Below are 22,232 nucleotides of genomic sequence, written 5' to 3' on the forward strand. Positions count from 1 at the left end.
CTTGTTTCACTGAGTATGGAGGAACACACCTGTAATCCCAAGACTTGGAAGGTGGAGGAAGGGAGGGAAGGCCAGGACTTCAAAGCCATACTCTACACATCCAGTTCCAAAGGTCACCTGGACTACAGGAGATCTTCGTCTCAAACAGCTTAAAAAAAGACTAACAACAATCAGAAACACAACTCACCGCATGTCACAGCATCACGGCCTCCCGAAGTCTTGCTTCTGGAGAATTCATAACCAAGCACCTGATGAGTCTAGACACAGGCAGTCACCAGCTATGCGCAGGCACAAGATGGACCCAGTGAGGTGGGTCAAGAGGGTGACAGCCGCAAGCCACACTGCCCATCTCACCCCCACCCTGGGGTGGGGTAAAGTGGAGAGGTGATCCTGAGCCTTGTCCAAGGACGGGGGAGGGCCTTCTCCTGAAGGCATAACTGTCACCAGAGAAGACTGAAGACTCAGAATCCCTCCCTCCTCTGGACCAGTGGTTCTCAACCTGTGGGTCCCCTTTGGGGGATCAAAAGACTCTTTCACAGGGGTCACTAAGACCATCTGCATATTGGATATTTACATTAGACAGGAACGGGAATAATGTTTTGGTTGGAGGTCACCACAATCTAAGGAACCTTATTAAAGGGTCACAGCATTAGGAAGGTTGAGAATCAGTGCTCTAGGCTATGGCTCCTCATGTAGGCAGCCGAGCTCCCCAGCTCAGCGGAATGAATGACGCTCCTGTCCCTAAGCTCCAGGAGAACACACTCAAGGAAAGCAGCCAGACGAGTTTGTGTGAGCAGCTGTCCAATGCCGAGCATGCGCCTCACAAGGCTGATGAGACATGCTTTGCATACAGCTACAGAAATTAAATGAAGTCACATACATGGAAGCCCATGACACAGGACCTAACACGAAGGTGCTCAACAGACCAGAATCATACACAGATGCTCAACAAACCAGAGATGTCTGGGGCGGCGGCGCTGTGGTCCTCACACTCTGTGCCCACTGCCAGTGCTGCTACAGGACATGATGACCTTCATTCGAGAAGGCTGTGTCCATCGTAATGCTTTGTCTGCTTTTTCACAGTAAACAGCAGCGTTTCATGCGCATCCACTCTGTGATAAGCACCGGCTCATACGCTCTTCTTTAGGCCCTGATTCCATTGAGTCCGTATAATAATGTCACAGGGTGGTCATCGGTATCAACTCTGTGTGGACACACAGTTAGTGGTGGCAGAGAAGGAAGCCGAGCTCCAACAGTCTATGAGTCTAAGGTCTCCAAACTTAACCGTGTCACATTCATCTCCAATGTGTAAAATTATGTCCCCAGCAGGCGCCTAACACAGAGGCCAAAGTCATTCTCGGAGTGATTCTTGGAAGAGCTGTCAGTCTGAGGTCAACCTTGTGATCACGGAACAATATGGAAATGGTCCCAAGCTCTGGCGTCTCGGGTGCCATTGTTACCCCGTCACCCATTTGACTGAAGCGGCTTCCCACACTTCGCTTCAAAATGATACTTGCAAAATAGTCATCCACGAATTCTGACGCCCCCAGGATAACACTGAATGAACAAGCCTCGGAATGTTCTTTAATATTTTTAAAAGATCTTTTTTAATGTGTATGAGTGTTTTGCCTGCAGGTACATATGTACAACATATGGGTGCCTTCTGCCCACAAACCCCAAAAGAGGGTAGCCAATGCCCTGGAGCTGGAGTAACAGGTGGCTGCTGGGAACCAAATCTAGGTCCTCTGCAAAAGCAGCAAGTGCTGTTAATCACCGAACCATTTCTCCAACCCCCAATTTTATTCATTCTTAATTAATTTTGTGCTAAGAACAGAACCTAGAACCTCATGCATGTTAGTCAAGCATTCTACTACTGAACCACAGCCCCTAGGACTTATTTCAACCGTCACAAGCTTCCTATTTAATAAATCCTACAACTTTCTTGTATTCAGTCAGAACTCACATTCGCCCCTTTTCCTTACTCAGTCCTCATCTACTTTATTCTCGTGCTCCACCCCCACCCCCACCCTCACTGCCTGTTCAGATTACATGCAAAGAAAAAAATCCAACACATTCACTTATCCCAATTTGGGCATGGAGATAAAGAGCTAAGAGAAACGAGGCTGTAAAATAACACATTTAAAAGTCACCCCAACGGTGGCTCCAAAAGAAGAACCCAGTATTCCCACCCGCCAGTGAGCTACACTGACCCGGGACATCAAGCAGACTCTCTTGAACACCCCCTGCCCTCCCCACCTTGCACGGGACACAAGATCTACGAGTGAGTGTAGAAGGCCATGTGGTACAAAGGGGCAGCAAATATGACGGTAGGCAGAGTGCCACCGTGTAGGTCACATGCTCTCTTTGGACTGCTAACGTATGTGAGAGGGATGGGACAGTTTCACACTTTCTGGTCCTCTGTCCACATAACCCAGATGCGCTGACTGTTGCTAAGCTTCCTGTTTTACTTGAGCAAATGAAGCTGAAAACCCCATCAGGTGACATGAGAGTGCTATGGGAATCATGGGCAACGGCAAAGCTCCGTTCTCCAGGTCTGGACTCACACACACCTCAGAACACCTCATCAACCTCAAATCCAGCTGAACCCCGAGTCCCGGGCCCCAGTCAGTGTGTTCAGTCAGAAGCAGTTTACATCAGGAGGCATCCTGAGTAAAATGCCTTCAGAAGCTATATGACCTCAGTTCTGCTTGCACGGGATTTTAAGTTTCCCAAATCTAAGACCAAGTCAACAAGTTCTCGAGATTAGAAAGCCTGAGACAGTTGGAAGCTAATTCAGCTCTCCAGACTTCAGTGCAGCAAACACTTGAAAACCCTGAACTCTAATATGTAAGTGTAGGCTTTTTGAAGAACTAACAGCAGTCTGGACTTGACCAAAATACAACAAACAAAAAAAAAACTTACATGTCTCATGGCCTAAACACAACCCGGAAAATGAAGACAACCCACAGAATCGAAGAAAATGTTTGCAAACCGCATGTTTCATAAAGAACTTACATTCAGAGTATATGAAGAACTCCAAAAATTCAATAATAAAATGGTAACCAATTATTTTAAATAGTCAACCTGCAGGAGGACATCACTTCATTTCATACTTCTGGGTGACCAGACTAAGAAAGGCAGGCAGGAGCTGTGCCAGCAGCACATGCCCATTGTCCCAGGTACTTGGGAGATGAGTGGGAAGGGACTTGAGCCCAGACTTCTGCGGCAGGGAGGCAGGAAAAGGCGGCACCATGAATGTTAGTAAAGATGAGAAGAAGCTGGACCTCTTCAGTAGTGCTTTGGGATAACACTTGGGCGGCTCTTCCCAATGTTAAGCACCGACTTACCAGGCAACCCAGGAATTTCACTCCTATGTCTGCACAGCCAGGAGGAAAGTCACACAGCCCACAAATGCATGAGCATTCCTAGTAACACGGTCAAGGAGTAGAACCGACCTGTGCAATACATAGATCCATGGTTCTCTTTCTCTCTCTCTCTCTCTGTCTCTCTCTCTGTCTCTCTCTCTCTCTCTCTCTCTCTCTCTCTCTCTCTCTCTCTCTCTCTCTCTCTCTCTCTCTCTGTTTTTCAAGACAGGGTTTCTCTACGTAACAGCCCTGGCTGTCCTGGAACTCGCTCTGCACAGAGATCCACCTACCTGGGTGCTGGGATTAAAGGATTAAAACCAGTGGTTCTTAACCTGTGGATCGTGACCCCTTTGGCAAACCTCTATCTCCAAAAATATTTATATTACAATTCATAACAGCAGCAAAAATTACAGTTATGAAGTATCAACAAAAATAACTGTACAGTTTGGGGTCACCACAACATGAGCATTAGGAAGGCTGAGAACCACTGACATGGATAATATGGACAAACAAACCCACATGTGAAATAGGGCATGGACTGCTGCAGGTTCATGGCCAGCTTGGTCTAGAAGTGAATTTTATACAATACTGATCAGTTGTAAAATAAAATAGAATTCTGATGTTCACAAGAACATGGATAAGCCTTGAAAACAGGCTGAGTGAGAAAAAAAAAAACGCAGGCAGGAAAAAATACAAAAACAAACAAACAAACATATAACTGTATGGCTCCCTTCATAAGGAATGTCAGAACAGCAAATCTGGAAGAATGGAAACCAGGGAGAAGCCGAGTTCAGGGCTGCTTTGGGGGATCATAAAAACGTTTTAGAATTGGTTACGGTAAATGCTGTCCAGCTCTGAATACACTGAAAACCACTCACTAAATTGTATAATTTAAATGATATATATGGTTAAACTACTGGGGTTTTTTGGATGATTTATTTATTTTTATGTGCACTGGTGTTTTGCCTGTATGTATGTCTGTGCAGGTGTCAGATCCCCTGGAACTGGAGTTACAGACAGTTGTGAGCTGCCATGTGGGTGCTGGGAATTGAACCCAGGTCCTCTGTGAAGAGCAGTCAGTGCTCTTAACCACTGAGCAATCTCTCCAGTCCCACTACTGGTTTTTTTTAGATTGATTTATAGTGTTTGCACCACGTGTGTGCCAGGTGCCTGCAGGGGCCAGAAGAGGATGTGACTGGAGTTAGGGAAGGCTGTGAGCCCCCATGGGGGTGCTGATAATTGATAATTCAACAAAGAAATCTCCAATACAACTAGTGATTTTTTTAAAAAAAAGAAATCTGTGTGTGCATGTGTGTGTGCGTGCATGTGCATGTGGTGCGTGCATGTGCATGTGGTGTGTGTGTGTGTGTGTGTGTGTGTGTATACGATCAGGTTACAACCCAATCTCTTCTTTGTTGTACTCAACTTTGCGCGGCTGTCTAGCTGGCCCACGCATTCCTGCAGATGACTCCCACCTTGCCAAAGGAGCAATGGGTCTACAGACACACACCATGGAGGCCAGCTTCACATAGGTTCTGGGGATTTGAACTTTGGTCCTCACCTTCAGGGGTGAGGGCTTTTACGCCCTGAGCTCTCTCCATAGCCCCATTCAGTGGCTTTTCGTAAGACAGTCCTTGACTTAAAAGAGACAGGAGCCCTACTTCAGCTCACTAGCCCAGCCTAGCTCACTCTTAAAATTAGGTCTAGTCTCCTAAGCAAATATGTGGCTTCCTAGTAGACATGAAGAAATACCATGTATTCCCTTTGTTGTTGTAGTTTTTAAAGACAGCATCTCATGTGACCAAGGTTGATTCTCCTACCTCCACTCCCCTAGTGCTAAAATTACAGATTCACGCCACCACACTCAGATGACACCGTGTATTTCTGAGGGCGTCTGTCACTGCTCTGGATCATCAGGAGGGAAGCCTGGCCTAGTCCCTCACCAGGAGTCTGCCCAGAGGCAGAACTGACAATCCCACACTTCTGGAAGACAAAGGAAGGGGACAATTTGGAAGTGAAGACACAGTTGTTCGATGGGACCTCCCTCCCCCATCAGCAGAGACAGCTGCCTCTGCCACCCTTTGTCACACCCACCCTGTTATTGTTTACTATTACACTACCCCATGTAACCCACACCTGGGGACAAGGGCAATGTGACACACTGAGAACCACCATCAACGCTTGTACAAGGGAGTGGACAATTCCTCTTTATTGACGGAAGTGTTTGCTTCCCAAAAGAATACTGTAGTCCTCCTCCCCACCCAGCTTCCAAACGCCATGGGACTGAGTGGCCCACCAGCCTGTAAAGGGGACACACTTGCTTACATGAACCCCCAACAGCACCAAAAGCTCTGGTCACACTCGCCCTTTCTGTTCCAGAATTTCCACCTCTTGCTCCTCTCTTATCATCTGGCTGCAGCCACACGTGTTGCCCAAAGGCTGCAGCCTGCAGCACCCCTCCCAGCCTCACCCACAGGCTGCTGCACCCGAGGCACCATCCACCCCTGCTCACAGAACTATCACATCCCTGGAAGGTGATGGAACGAGTGTGAACGGGGTGGCGAGTCGCATCTCAGATGCTGATCGGAGCGGTAGGGTCTTCCGGGGGAGGGGAGCAGTATGTGCGGTCCTAGAAATGATCCAGCGTGAGCTGAAACATCAGCTCCCAGCTTCGTCCATGCTCAGTCTGCAGAAGGCAAAGCTCCCGCCCCGCCCCGGGCCCACCTGGTGGGGATGCCACATCTGCCTTCCTGGCCTCTAGCCCACCTTCCCCAAGCCCTTCACAGCCTGTTACTTCCTTGTTCAAGAATGGCTACAGGGCCGTGTGTGGCTGGATGGTAGAATGTTTACTTAATCAAGCGCAAGGCCTTGGATTCCATTCCCAGCACTGGGGGCAAAAGTCATCCTGGAGAAGGTATTAGTCAGGGTTCTGGAGAGGAACAGAACTTATAGAACATATATATATATATATATATATATATATATATATATATACACATACACACATATATATACTCATTTTTATAACAGATGAAAGTTACATGAAATTCATATTTCATATTTATTTACATACAGTCCCCTGGCTAATACCTTCTCCCAGATGATTTCTCCCGCGTGTGTGTGTCCATATATATGAAGTTTATTAAAAATGCTTACAGGCTGTGGCCCAGCTAGTCAAACAATGGCTGTCTACCAATGGAAGGTCCAAGAATCCAGTAGTTGCTTAGTCCACAAGGACTTCAGGTCTTCAGTATGTGCCAGAATTGTGAAGAAGCAGGCTCTAACGCCAGTGAAGGAATGGGGTGCCAGGAGAGCGAGAGCAAGCAGGCGAAGAGAGCGAGCTTCCTTCTTCCATGTCCTTTATATAGGCGGCCAGCAGAAGGTGTGGCCCAGATGAAAGGTGGATCTTCCCACTTCAAATGATTTAATTAAGAAAAAAGTCCTGAGCCTGGCAGTGGTGGCGCACACCTTTAATCCCAGCACTTGGGAAGCAGAGCCAGGCGGATCTCTGTGAGTTCGAGGCCAGCCTGGACTACTGGCCTCCCAAGTGAGATCCAGGAAAGGCGCAAAGCTACACAGAGAAACCCTGTCTCGAAAAACCAAAAAAAAAAAAAAAAAAAAAAAAAAAAAAAAAAAAAAAAGAAAGAAAAAAAAATCCCTCAAGGGTGTACCCAGTCACTTGGGTTTTTACTTAATTCCAGATATAGTCAAATTGACAACCAAGAATAGCCATCACAGGAAATATTCCTATTTTCAGGAACACCTGCTGAAGCACTTCGAAATCCAGGGGTACAACTTACAGGTGGTGCTAGGAAAAATTTCAAATTTCAAAAACAATAAAAAACATGCAAAAGCAAATGGTCAATCTGTCTCTCAGTATGGAGTAAACGGAAGTCCCTGTACTAGCCCCAAACATCCCTAAATTCATACAAAATTAGTTACTATACATACCAAAGTCCAAACCTGCTACTCAGCATAAAAGTTTAACACACAGAGAGCCCAGAGAGCCACTCCAGGCTGGTCTGTGGCACCACACCAGTCTACCCAGCATCCTGTTCGGTCCTCTTCTGTGAACCTGGACTCGGGACTTGCCTGAATTGCTTCATCCAGAGATGCGAAGGAGGGGTAAGAACCAGCACACTGATGCTGCTCCAGCCAGGCTGGAGAGCTGCGCTCACACCCATGCAGTCTCTGCTTCAGCCAGGCTGGAGAGCTGCGCTCACAACCATGCACAGTCTCTGCTTCAGGCAGGTTGGAGAGCTGCGCTCACACCCATGCACAGTCTCTGCTCCCGTTTTGCAGCCAACCCCCCCAGCCCCTACCAGCACAGTGACAGCGTTCCAGTGGGCCCTGCTGTCCACACACTGTCCATGCTCAGATGTTCCTAGACACCTTGCCAGGCCAATGTGCCCCACAGCCCAGTCACTCACTCAGTGTGTTCTCACTGCCCGCTTTAGGGCTGTTCTCAAGGACAGACAAGGATCTGCAAAGGACAGATGACCTCATGAAGCTTCCATGCTAACAGGAAGAAACACAGAAAAGGCCCTCTTTACCAAACACCTCTATGGCATAGACCCCATGTTAGGTGCTGTACTGAGCGTTTATCAACACCAAATCCCACTCTTAGCAAAACTCCCAAGTTACACATTATTCTTACAGATGAGTGACAAGCAAGAGGCGCTAAGTAACCTCCCCAAGGTCACGCATGCAAATGGTGAGAGCAATACCTAAGCCCAGGGGTTCTTCTGCTCTAGCTCCAGAGATATGCACAGCCTCTCAATACCCATAAATAAATTAGCTGCCATGCCAGTCGGTGGCAGGCACTCTGGAGAAACAGAGAAAGTAATGGGGTTATGTGACTCTCAGACTGGGTCTCTCTATGCAGCCCTGGCTGTCCTGGAACTCACTACGTAAATCAGGCTGCCCTTGAACCCACAGAGATCCACTTGCCTCTGCCTCCCCCTCCCAAGTGCTGCAATTAAAGGCGTGCAGCCACCACATCAGGTCATGCTAAGATTATTTTCCCTGTGCAATACAGTTGCCCAACCTGTTTTTTTTAACTTATTTGTTTTTATGTACATTGGTATTTTGCCTGCATGTGTCTGTGTAAGGGTGTCAGATCCCCTGGAACTGGAGTTCCAAACAGTTGTGAGCTGCCATGTGGGTGCTGGGAATTGAACCCAGGTCCTCTGGGAGAGCAGTCAGTGCTCTTAACCAGATGTGCCGTCTCTCCAGCCTCAGCCCAGCCTGGTGTGTCTCCTGAGTTCAAGCAATTCTCCTGCCTCCTGTAGTAGCGAGGACTACAGGATCAGGTCAATACACTCAACTTTACAGCAAAATTTTAAACTGGCCTGAGCTTTTAGGGTTTTCAGTCTTGTAGTGCCTTAGGAAAGGGTGTTTCTGCCAGAGGTGAGGGCCCAGAAGCAGGGGCAAGCTGGGAATATATCCAAAGCAAATCTAAGTCACTTGAGCAGGGGGAGCCTCGGGGTAGCAGACTGCTCATCAGGTGTGACCTGACTCCATATCCTCCGTGCTGTTCACTAGCTACTGTTTCATGCTATACTGACTTCCAAAGTGAATGGTGGACTCTGAAAACCTCCTTACTCTTCTTGGGGAGGTTACTTAGTCCACAACCTCCCCACCACCACCTCCACCCTCAAAGTCTCAGGCTAAGCTGATGCTGCTAAATGTGTGTGTGTTGTTGTCTTGTGGATTCCATGGACAAGCGGGCTTGCCAGGGCAGCTTGGCAAACCCTATCACCAGGCACTCCTGCATGAGCGGTGTGCAGGGCCCCATCTGTGTGGAGGAGGGCAGCATGTGAAGGGCACTGTAGGCTGCTCCAGAGCACACCTGCCTGATTCTACTCTCACATCTGGCAGGCAACATCTTCCCTGACTGAGAATGTGAGGCAGAGCCATCCAGTGACTTCTGAGCTTTCCACCTAGCACCAGACTCAGGATTTCTCATCAGGAATCGGAAAACGGGGTACAGAAGATGCAGAGGGTACCACACGCCTTCACCCTCACTGAGGCTGCCCAGCCTCTCAGTGCCTGGCAAGGCCTTAAGACTACTGATGATGGAGCTCCTGGCTTGGCATTTCATGTGTCCTGGATGACAAGAGTCGGCTCTGAAGAGGCCAGTGATAACTAAGCCCTGAGAAGGGCTCAGACCGATCTACAAAGGCTACAGACATTTACAAAGGCAAAGAGCGTTTAGATTTGACAGAATTCAGCTCACCGCAGTGGGTCATCCACTTTACACTTAAATAACAACTTTCCCTTTCTTTCCTCTCCCTCACCCAAGCGGAACACCAAGACTCAAGTCCCACTGGAACCAGGGGGCGTTTAAACACTCCCATTTCTGGTTTCAGTCTTTTTAAAAAGTAGCAAAAAGAAAATCACTTTGGCCCAAGCCAGAAATATTAGGATCCCCTCACACACCTTATTTCCAAAATAAATTACTGAACTTTCCTTTCATTTTATTTTCCAGATAAAGCCTAGGGCGAGGGGTGGGAGGGGGAAGTGGGGGGAATGCATCTTAGAAGAAATCATGTTCCATGGTCTGAGATGAAGGAGAGTAAAAGGGAAGACGTGTCACCCCGACAACCCATCTCACACGCTGCGTCCAGTTCAATTGGAGACTGGCAGCCTCACAAAGCTGGCGGGATAGCAAGAGCTCCATGAGGAAAGACAGAGAGAGCACTGACCCTGCAGTGACAGGTCAAAAGACAGGTGACCCTCTGGCCCCACACTGCTCTCCCTCCAGGCCACTGCTGGTCCCAGGGGACGGCTGAGTAGCCCCAGCTGGCATGCAGGAGAATCCCGTTGGAACTAAGGCAGATGTCCCCGTGGTGAATGCCTGTTACTATCTGAGTACAGCAGTCATCTAGCAATAATAGCCCCCGGGGGGTGGGGCACTAGCTCCACAAACAGCCGGGCTACAGCTCCCCGTCGATGCCAAGGGCCCTGGTGCTCTGTACTGTGGCAGTGGAACGTGGAGTCTTATTTCTGATAACTCTGCACTGGAGCATTTAGAACAGAGAGGTGTAAGCAACCGGGGCAAAGCATGATCAATGAAGCCTAACGCGTCCCTCAAGGTAGCAGGCGACAGGGCCCCGCTCTAGGACCGCTTCTGCAGCTTCTACACAGGAAATTTTGCCGCAATACCCACCGGGCCCAACCCAGCTACAGCAGGACCTCCTGCCAGGGCACCCAAAACCAAGGCGGCAAAAGCAGCCGACTGGCAAGATGGCACGTGTGTGTGCGGAGGGAGACATCACCCTGACGAGCACCTGGAAGCACAGACACTCCGCTTGCTACCCTGGGCTTTCTCCAGCACTCACACGCGCTACTGGCTCATGCTTCCTGGCTCTCTTTACTGAATGGGGCCAGGGAACACTTAACCCGCTTTGCCCACCACCCCCACCTCCTCCACCCCCCACCCACCCACCACCCCCACCTCCTCCACCCCACCCCCACCCACCACCCCCATCTCCTCACTGCTATCTAATCAGAATCTTCTTTCCAAAGGGTCTCTGGCATCAGGTCCCTTCCTCTTTATCTTCAATGCCAACATCCTGGCCCAGTCCTTTGTCACATCTGAATTATTACCAACTGCTGGGGGTGGGCAAACCAGTGGCCAAATCCAAGCTCCAAGTTAACAATGTTTTTTATGTAATTTAAATGATTCAGGGGAAATCAAAACAAGACTCACTTTTATAACAGATGAAAGTTACATGAAATTCATACTTCATAAATAACAGCTTCAGCGGCCACAGCCACGCCCATCTGTACTGCATTATCTTCAACGCCTCTCACAATATTCCTGAAAGGCTGTCCTTGGAGTATGGGCAAAACTATTACCATCACGAGACCCTCACAAGATTGGGCCTATATCAACAGTCCCTTGAGGGTGTGGGGGGTTCCCAGGTGTGGGAAATCCTGCTCCAGCTGTGTGTGGTGGGAAACCACTCCAGCACATAAGAAGAGGAGGGTGGGCTGGGGTGGAGACTCTGAGGCCACTTCTGGGGGTCATCACCCACACTGAAATGGAACTCCAGGGTGATGCAACTTTGGGGGATGAGCCATTTTCCTGTAAGTAGGCCCAGTGTGTTCCCAAGATGAACACAGACGAGGTGTCTTTGGTCAGCAGGTGCCTCTCTATCTGGAGACAAAGTCAGCATCACAGAGGCAGGGTTGAGGGGACCCAGAAAGGACCCAGCTCCCAGAACTGAAATGCTCCCTTCCCAGCCCGTACAGACAGGGTGTGACTCCTCCCACAACAATCCTGCTCCCCCCCCACACCTCTCCTACCCTGTTCAAACTGTTACTCCGGATGGCCTCCATAGACTCACTGCCCAGATGTGCCTAGGCATACACAGACCCTGGGGACGAACTGGCTCCAGGCACTTGCTCATGGCCCTTCTCGTCTTTTAGAAAGGCCCTCTCAGCCGGCCACTAGCCTGCCTTTCAAGGCTCTGGGAAGACTTCCAGGCTCGCTCTCCTCAGCGCACACTGCACCCTACATCTGCCCTCATCGCAGCTCCGGGCACACGTGTGTGTGTGTGTGTGTGTGTGTGTGTGTGTGTGTGTGTGTGTGTGTGCGCGTGTCTGGCCAGCTACACCAAGAATCCCCCGGGAGAAGAGAGCCGCTTACTCCCCCCCCACTGAGGACCCAGGCAGAGCCTAGCACAATGGTTCAGGCTCAAGGGACTGAGCTCGGCTCCCAGGGCGCAGGGCTGCCCCTCACCACCTAGGATGTCCCAGGCTTGCTCTCAACTCTAAGCTACGGCTTACATTATGCACCCTTTTCTCTGGGCTGCCCATGTATCTCATGGGCGGCCTTATGCTGGAGCGAGGTCAGCCTACCAGGGGCTAACACTCTTAAAATTGACGGACCCTCTCCAGGAGCTATCAGCTGCCTGCAGCTCCTGGGCTAGGGGCTGGACTTCACCTCCCCGACGCTGGGCTTGTGCATGCCATCCTAACCACTGTGAGTTCACAGGGCTACTGCCCTGCGGGGTCTGGATGGCACGTTTCCTTGTGTTCACACACAGCCTCTGGATCTTACGCTCTTTCCAGCCCTTCTTCAGCTTGACCCCTGGGCCTTAGGAGAAGGGGTGTAGCACAGATGTTCTGGATGAGCAGGGAAAAAAAAGGCAAAGTTGGGTGGGTGGGAAGAGCAGGGGAGATGGACGAGAGGAGTTGGCGTAGGGGCGAATATGGTCAAAACACTGTAAAACATCTCAAAAAAACAATTTAAAAAATGTATAAAGTGTGTGGGGGGAAGCAGACATTTATATAAACAAGGTAGAGATTTTTTTTTTAAAGGACCATCTTCTCACATAAACAATCATCAATGACCTAGGCTGCACATGAATCAGACCTCCTCTGTAGGCCAGGGGTCAGTGTGGACCAGGTTCAACCTGAGGTAGCTCACCTGAGGTAGCTCTCCTTCATGTACTGAGTGTCCTTAGTACATGCTAGTGTTTCTATGTCCTCGCCTGTGAAATTCAGGTGACGCAGAACTGACCATGCACGTATCCCCTAAACAATCCTGGGCAGGGCACACAACTGATTCTCAGAAGCGTATAGCTGTAATCACCTTGGTTTTCCCCAATCAACGGCTCATACTATTTTTGCCTTTACACACACGCATGCACACACGCACAGCCTATGTCAGTTCTATGTCTTCTGAAGCCAGCAGGTTCAAGAACAGTGACAATACACATTTCCACAAACCTTTAGGCCCTTGCCCTAAAACCCAGTACAGTGAGGCAGGTCAAGAGGCCTGATCGATAAGTTAATGAATATATGATTTCAGGAAGTGGAAAAGATTACTAGGTGGCGAGAGAATGCTGAGCAGCAGGGAAGAGGCAGACAGTAAGGAGAGAGAGCCAGCAAGAGTGGGAGACAACAGAGGGGAGCCGGAGAAGCCAACCTTGGACGGGATGGCAGGTAAGGGCCCAGTGGCAGGTGCGTTCCTCCTTGGAGCTGGTACTGCTCAAGCTTCCTGTCCAGGGCTCTGCTCAGAAACCCGCTCCTGGCTCACTGCACAGCCTGACCCCACACATGCTGCCCAAGGCTGCTCCCTACCTGAGAGGAAACCCAGAGTCCCAGGCCCACGCTCCAAGGTCAGAAGCATGGGCACAAAGGCCACTGTGTGCCCACCACGCGCCTGGTGGAATTCTGCCGCCTGGAACCATGAAGCGGAGGCATCCCTTCCACTACCCAGAGAGGTGCTGGCTTCAGCACCCCTGCTCTCAACCACCACACAAGCTGCTGCCTCTAGTCTTGAGTTAAAACCACTATGTATGAGCTGAGAAAGCTCAGGCAAGTCACCTAGGCCTCTACGAGCCTTATGCTCCCAACCTACTCAGTGGGCATCACATAACTATGCATACTTACTGTAAGGAGGAGAAAAACATCATAACACAAAGGGCACTTCTAAAATAGACACGGGGGGGCGGGGGGATCGGGAGGAGAGATGAGAGGGGGATCTGTGGTTGGTATGCAAAATGAATTAAAAAATAAAATAAAATAGGAGATGGGTTCCCTTTCCAACCCACAGCCTAACATTTTTCGGCCAAATCGCTCGTCTCCTTTACTACAGGGGACCTATCAATGCCCCTCGAATGCCCTGCCTTTTGCATATGCTCAAGTATTTCAGAGCCCGCAAGAGCTTGCAAAATAACCCGGGAATAAACAAAAGGCAGGCCACTCTGCATGGGACACACGAGGAGGCCGCCCAGTTGGAGAAGATGGCACCGACGACGACGACTTCTGGCGTGCCGATGAATAGTGCATGAGCACAAGCTGCCCGGCCAGCCCCTGCCAACACGGCATACACCCTGACTGACAGCCCAGGGCGGCACCTGGCTCCGCCACACCAGCAGGCCAAGATGACGGCCGGGGCACTACCGAGGCCGTGTCCAGCGGCCTCCGGGCCCCTGCGGCTGCATGTGTGTAGTGGGATAAGGAGGGGAAGGCAGGTGAAAGGGACAGGCAAGCAGGGGAGGCGGCTCACAGGTGTAACCGCAGGCCTCTGGAAGCTGAGTTCGAGGCCAGCCTGGCCACACAGCAAGACCCTGTTTCAAAACCCAAAACAAAAACAAAAAGACAGGCGGTCACTTCAGCCTGCTTGAAAGTCATATACAGACAAAGCGTCACGTTCCTAGAGAAGGAAAGGTGCCACAAAATCCCTTTACTGTGATCAAGTCCACTGAAGCCAAGAAGTACAGACAGGCACTATTTTATTGGAGGGAGGCACATCTCCGTACATCACCTTTAAGACATTACCTTTAAGCCCATGAGCACTACTCTGGGATCGCTGGTCACAGAAAACTCTTCAGAAACAGCGTGGAGCAAACATGCTCGCCAAGTGGCATCAAGTCGGTACACAAGGAGCAGAGGCTGGAAGACGCTTGACTTGTTTCCAGGGTATACAAGCCATTTCCACTGGAATGGACCTAAGTGGCCCAAAGGTCTTGGAAAATAGAAGACTAAAACACAAGCAAAACTGTATTTCACTGAGCACACTCAGGTCCAAGTAGGCCATTGTCCACATCAGCCCCCAAATAGAGCAAGTAACCTCAAAAGACGAACAAGAGGTGGAGGCTTGGGAGAGGAGTCTGAAACACTAGCAGCCTCCGAGGTCATAGCGGGAACAGGGTTGTATCATGGCCACAAGGAAGATCTGGCAGTACCAACGTGGTTCTAACCGTGACCATGAGGATTATCAGAACACCTGGGAGAGGGTGTGGCCGGCAGCATGTCCTCTGGGAAGGCCTGCCCTGTCATTGGAGTACCTGTCGCTCATCTTGGCAAGCAGTGGCTAGGCAAAGACAAGAGGACCAGCCAACAGATCCCCAGTGGTGATGGACAGACACCCAATCAATGGCAGTGTGCAGGAAGGGGAGGTAGCCCAGCCCTTCCTGCCACCAAGGTCCTGGCGGGGGGGAGCTACAGAAACAACCCAACCCTGTTGGCAAAATACAAACATCCCCGCCTCAACCACAGGGGGCAGGTAACGTCTAGACAGCCTCACTGCAGTGTGCAAGAGACAAGCAACCCAGCCGGGGAGAGTATCGCGCTGCAGCGGGGTACCTCTGCTCGCCACTCCAAGTTCAGGGTTCCTGACCGATTACATCACAGATCACCATACAGGGTGGCTCACCGCTTTTGTGCTGCCCCCCTACAAATATGGTAACTTCCTGCAGCCTCTGCAGGAGCTCTTCAATAAATATGTCAAGTGGGAGTGTGTCACCACCTGAAGCCTTAGGGGAATTCCCTGCTGCTCTGCTCTCTGGCTCGGAGTGACACAGGCCCAGGAGTTCTCCTTATTCCGCCTGCTCTACCCGGGCTGGGCACACGGTGTTCAGAGAATCCCGAGGGCTTGACTCAACTTACCACTGTCTACTTCCTCTTCAATCCCTCCCCCTTCGCTTCCTCAAGGGTTCGTGTTATATGACGGTAATTACAGGCTCGGCTTATGCAATTGACTGGGTTTATGGAGGTGACCTTTCTGAACACTAAGGACGCTTACTGTAGAACGGGGAGGGGGAGATGGTGTGTGTACATAAAGCGCTGACCCGGAGTATGGTCACTCGGTAGGTAAGCAGTAACTATGGTGGCTTCTCTGCTGTCACGGACCATCAGGCCCAAAACTTTTCAGAGGCACTTAAAATACCAGCGACACAAGGTTGACTCCCAACCCCCACCTCTGCAAGGCTGGTTTTGAGAAGAGCCTACCTGTCTTGGAAACAAATTGACAGAATTCAAAGCTCTAGATAAAATACTTCCTTTTTCCATCTTCGCAGGGAAATAAGGGAATCCCACTGGTCAAGGCCTACCTGGGTCAAAGGCTCCACTCTAAAAGTCCACTTGCTAATTAATTATACAGGGATAGGCTCTCCAGCCTGCCCCCTATCCATAAAGAAACTAAGGCAATGACAACTGATTTGGGCTTCAGCCTTGGAAATGCAAGCCCACGCCAGGGCCCGCGAGACGGCTTAGCAGGGGAAAAGTGCTTGCGGCCCAAGCCTGATCACTAGAGTTTGATCCCAGGAATCCACAGTGCAAGGAAAGAACCGGCCCCCCAAAGCTGCCCTCTTACCTTTACATGTGTGCCATGGCTCGAGTGCGCGCGCGCATGCATGCACACACACACACACACACACACACACTATACACCGTTAACCACTATATACACACATACAGAGTAATAGAAAAAAAAATCACTGAAAATTTAAAAGAGAGAAACTCACGCCAGGCAAAAAAAAAAAAGGAGAGGAAGGAAAAGACAGGACCGAGGCTGTACTCAACACTTCCTAGATCCTGCAGCACAGCCCATGGCCCCTGAAGAACTTTTCTACTGCCCTGTACGGTCCTCCAAATGCTCCAGAATGCAACACTTAAGAGAAATATGGCCAGACATGGAGGGACACATCTTTAATCCCAACACCTTTAATTGGGCAGCCGAGACAGGAGGATCTCTGAGTTCAAGTCCAACCCTGTCTACGTAGCAAGTTCCAGGCCAGGGGTGACATCGTGAGACCCTGTCTCAAAACAAAAACAAATAAATGAGTAAACCTGATGCTATCTAACCCATCTCCTGAGGGCATTTCAGTCAGGTGACTCCAGGGGGAAGGGAGAAGTCTGATTATGGTTTTTAAAAGTCACAGGAGTTGCCAGGTGGTGGAGGCGCACGCCTTTAATTCCAGCTCTCAGAAGGCAGAGGCAGGTGGGTCTCTGAGTTCAAGGCCAACCTGGTGAACAGAGTGAGTTCCAGAACAGCCAGGACTACACAGAGAAAAAGTCACAGGAGTCTGTGAGGGCACAGGTGCAGAGCCAAAGGCCCGCAGGGGAATCCTGAGACCACTACCCTCTGAGAGGGACGGTAACAGCTCTGCACCCTACTCCAACCGGCTGCCCCCAGGCTGGCTTAGGACACTGCAGAGAACTCGGGACACAGGCTTCAGGCAGGGCACTCCAGTGTCTGCCCCCCTGATCATGTGATCAGGACCGTCATTAGCCCAACAGCTCCAGCAGGCTGCTCTCCCCACCTCCCCCTTCCCCATTGCAGAACCCTGAAATCCCTAATCACAGGGCAGCCAGGGGGAGAGAGGGGGATTGTCCTCCCCCCCTCTTCTCCCAAGCTCCCAAGGTGGAGAGCCTTCCTAGGCTCCAGGGGAGAGACAAGAAAGAGAGAGCAGGTTGGATCAAACAAAGTAGAACTTTGTCAGTTTAAATGGTGCCAGGGTTCAAGTGCTTTACCACAGGGCCACGCCCACAGCCCTGCACATCTGTTTTAAAGTGGTAAGGAGAAGCCAAAGGCAGTTGAGTAGTCAGCCACTGGCCGTGTGGTCCCCTTCCCAGAGTTCACCGCATATACAATGTAACAGCACCTGCAGACCTTCCCGGTGCAGAAGCCCCCTCTGCTGGCCACCCTCCCCTCTCCTCAAATTCACAGCCAGTCTCAACCCCGAGCCAGGCACTACACAGAGAAGAAGCCTCTAACAGACACAAAAGGGCTCCACCGCTCTCACCAGGGCCCTTCCTGCTCAGCAAAGGCTTCCGAGCACTCCTCCCCCCCCCCCCCCCCCCCGACAGCTTTCCCTGAGGTAAAGCCCACAGCCCCCCTTCTCCGATCTTTACTAGGATGATCCCTTCCCTTCATTTTTCAAGACGACAACAGTCTTTCCATCCTCTTGTGCAAATCTAAGCAGCCAATGGAGAGAAGTCTTTCAACAGCAGGGCTAAAGGAAACTGCTTTCCTGTCTTCAGTACCACATCTGCATGCCTTCAGACAGCTGACCCACCCTGAAGAAAACAGCTCATCACCTATGACCCAGCCTCACTGGAACGGCAGCAGCATTCTGCCGAATGGTGTATCTAAGCATCCAGGTGTGTGACATCCACCCCACCCCACCCAATCCCACTGCCTCAGAGGACTCTGAAAAATGGAGCCAAAGATGACAGAGGGGTTGGCTGGAAGGGGAGGGAAAGTCCACCCCATGGATTTTAGGTAAATTTCCAAGCGACATCCCCTCCAATTCCCACATAACTCGATAATGTGCTGTGTTATCTGTGGAAGCTAAACATCAGAAAGGAAGCAGGTGTCCAGCTTTCCAGAGAAAGCAGAAAAGAAGCGCCCGCCTTTCTGCAGACCTCAGCAAAAGCGCCAGGTCTCCAATGCCACAGTTTCAACCAGTGAGAAGGTGAAGAGGCCTGAGCACTGAGGACCGGCTGCGGGTCAGAGTATCACTCCCCCCACCTGAACCACTTCCACTCTGTGGTCCTAATAATCGTCCTGTCTGGTTTCATTAAATACTTCACATTCTCCCAAGATAAATGTCTTTTTCAGTTCTGCTTCCCCCCCCCCCCCCGCCCAAGGTAATGACTGTCCAGAAAGTGGAGGTAGAGGTGGAGAGAACATCAGAACCCCAAAGTCTCCCCGTTAGTCACCACTGTAGCATGGGGCTGGGATGATACTCCCCAGAGTATGCCCCGAGGCTGAGCTGTTCTCAGGCAGGGCTTTCTGTCACTTCCTCGCCCTGGGATCTCTTCAATGCCTAGTTCGTCACCGACGAAACGGGAATACCTAGAATAAGTTACACACAGCCAGGAGGAGTAGACAGCTGTGTGCACCCAGCGCAGGCACGGACTAGCAAGCAAAGGGCAGCGACACTGCTGACCAGCAATCAGAAAAGTACAACGGTCTGCCATAAACCTTTCAGCGCCTAAAAACAAGAGGGGTGTGGGCGTGTCTTCCTCCCGAGCTATCAATGGGAGCTATTACACGAGAAATCCAATACAAGGATCAATGGATTTGTACTCAGGGCCAATCACGTCACTCCTGTTCCTTCATCTACAGACTGGGGAGACACTGTACTATAATTTGACTACATTACAGTCAAGAACCAATGACACGGGCTGGGGGTGTGCCCCAGTGACAGAGGGCTCGCCTAGCTGAGTGAGGCCCAAGCACCTGCCTCCAGAGGGTCAACTAGTGAAGGAAAAGGAACTCACTTCTTCAAAGAAAGAGCAATTACTGAATCCAGAGCCGCCTTCTGTAAAAATGTCACGCCCAATATCATGCAACATAAACAAACCAATGATGGTTCTTATTTCCCGAAGTACATTAGTTCTGATAGCCTTTTAATCTGCTCATAGGACCAGTCGCAAGAAGGGAGGAGGCAAACGGTGGCTCCCTGCCGAGCCCAGAGCAGAGTCCACGAAAGCTACCCCGGCCTGCTGGTCCAGCTTCAGCCACCCTGGCCACTTCTCAGATGTCACTGCCTGGGAAAATTAAGTAATGATTCTAGTTCCACTTGGACATGTCAATCCACCAAGAGTAATCAACCTACAAGAGTAATCAACACCAGGAAGGCAGAGGCAGGCAGATCTCTGTGAGTTCAAAGTCAGCCTGGTCTACAGAGCTAGTTCCAGGACAGCCAAGGCTACACAGAGAAACCCTGTGTGGGGTGGGCAGAGTAACCAACAGATGGAAGAAAGGGTCAGCTCTCCTACTGGGTGGTACTTAAGATCTCTTCTAAGGCAGGCACCATCCTGTCTTTCACAATGCAACACTGGATCTGGCCAGATGGCTCAGTGGTTAAGAACATTCATTGCTCTTCCAGAAGACTGGAGTTCGGCTTCCAGCACCCAGGTCAGGCAGCTCACTACCACCTGTAGCTCCATCTCCAGAGGATCTAGAGGATCTAACGCCCTCTTCTGGCCCCCAAGGGCACCTGCACACATGTGTGGCACCCACAGAGACACACTCATACACACCTGTAAATAAAAATAAATATTTAAAATGCAACATATTGCTGGGTGTGGTGGATCACACCTGTTATCTCTGCACTCGTGAAGTAGAGGCAGGAGGATCAGGAGCTCCCTTGCCACAAAGCAGGATCAGGCAGGTCATCCTTGGCTATATAAGGAGTTCAAGGCTAGTCCAGATCATACGAGGCCCTATCTTTAAAAAAAAAAAGGAACACACGAGCATGAGGTGAGGGTCAGAGAGATGTAGAAGTAATCCCAGCACGGAGGAAGCTCAGACAGAAGGTTGGAGAGCGTGGCGCCAGTGAGTAAGGCCGGACTGGAATACACAGAAAGAGATCCTGTCTCTAAACAAAACAACCAACAAACTGTAACAACAACCAAAAACTGCATGAGACAGATGGCAAACCTCAACTTCCCTTCTTTAATGTCCCCCAGTCCAGAAGTGTTTCACTTACAACCTCCTATTAAAATGTCTAGAAAGCGAAGAAGGGGAGAGGGAGGGAGGGGAGCTGGTCTCCCTGTCAGGGAGAGGAGGACACCAGGCCCAACTCCATCCCCACCCAGGTCTTCCAATCAAAGAGGACCTACTGAACACCCACAAGGCACGCTCAACACTGTGCGCAGCACACCTACTATGTCCTCGGCACTGTGTGAAGCACACTTCCCACATTATTTCCTCTCCCACACCTAGAAACCACAGGATACAAACACCCTGGTACGGTGAAAGCCCCAACCGGCTGGCAGTCACATTTTAGACTTCTCAAAAGTTGGCACTATCCTAAACACAGAAAAGAGCTCTAACTGAGGAACCGGGTCCAAGTTCTAAAGGACTCTTTGCAGAACAAGCCACCGAACACGGTCTTGGCTGTAATTCTGAAATCAACTCATGCTACTTAGCAGACCACTAAAAGATACTTTAAGACTTTTATAACCTGGAGCACAAGAAAAGCTCCCCGTGAGGCTAAAATAAGTGACCTGAGTGCATGTGGCCATCAAGTATGAAATTTATGATAGCCTCTTAAAGGACCTTGGGAAACATGCTCACAGAAGGCAGCCACAATGAACAGCATCTTTTGTGGCCGGGTCATGAGTCAAATTATTCCTGCTGGCAGCAGCAATCTGTAAGATGTCTCCCTCATCATAAAAATCTCACTCTCTCTCACCATCAACCCAAATGGTTGTGTATGTGGCCAACAGTCAAGTGGGGCGAAACACACACTGCTGTCCTGGTATTTAAATGCTATTCCCTCCATCCAAGTCACATTTAAAATAAACAAATACGACTGTCTGAAATGATCTCCGTTGCTCTGCATTAATCCATTTCACACAAGCCATAATTAATGTTTGACTTAAGCACTAAAATCAAAGCAATACGGATGTGGTGTATATTCTTGGAAATAACTTTGTCTCCAGACTCGGGAGAAAAATCAGCCAAGATACAAGGCTGACCCACGACCCCAATTGCGCTGAGGCGCCTGAAGGACCCCTCTTCCCAGCAACAATTGTGAAAGAGCTGGATGATGCGATCCCTGCCAAGCAGAGACGCCAGGAACCTGCAATCGGCCATCACGCCGGCTGGCTGTCTGAGAACACCAGACAAACCCATATCTGGGTAGGGCTCTCCAAGGTTATTCTTAAGCGAGAGATGTCTAGTGTGCCACGGGGACCTCCAACAGTGTTGTCACTTTGTAAGGCAGTTAGGAAGGGGGACGGCGCTGAGATAAGAGGCCTCGGTGGTTGCTTGCACCCCACTCAGTCTACCACCAGACGGAAATGTCAAGAGTTCCCTCATGGCCACCTGCCATAACGACCTCAGGAACCCACACACTGCGCCTGCTGGGCTCCGGACTAGGGACATCGGGGAGCGCAGCCCCACTCCCCAGGCTGGGTCTTCGCCCCTACAAAGCCGCCTTGGGCACACCCAGTCCAAGCCGCTTAGTGTCGCTCCTACTAGCGAGACAGCTCTCTTCAGTTCCCCCAGGGCGCGACCTGACCTAGCACCGGATTCCTGGAGGTCAGGGACCCGGACACCGACCCGGTAGCGCGGGAAGCGCAGAGGGGCTTCCTCGCCGGCGCGGC

The 22,232-nt window shown here is 50.5% G+C and overlaps 1 protein-coding gene across 23 annotated transcripts in view; it reads right to left on the reverse strand.

Moving 5' to 3' along the window:
- The window catches only part of Mical3 (microtubule associated monooxygenase, calponin and LIM domain containing 3), a 209,638-nt gene that overhangs the window by 167,415 nt on the left and 19,991 nt on the right, over nt 1–22,232 (reverse strand). The gene's annotated exons all lie outside the window — the stretch shown is intronic.

The sequence above is a fragment of the Peromyscus maniculatus genome, chromosome 3, assembly GCF_049852395.1.
Source record: "Peromyscus maniculatus bairdii isolate BWxNUB_F1_BW_parent chromosome 3, HU_Pman_BW_mat_3.1, whole genome shotgun sequence".
Classification (NCBI taxonomy): domain Eukaryota; kingdom Metazoa; phylum Chordata; class Mammalia; order Rodentia; family Cricetidae; genus Peromyscus; species Peromyscus maniculatus.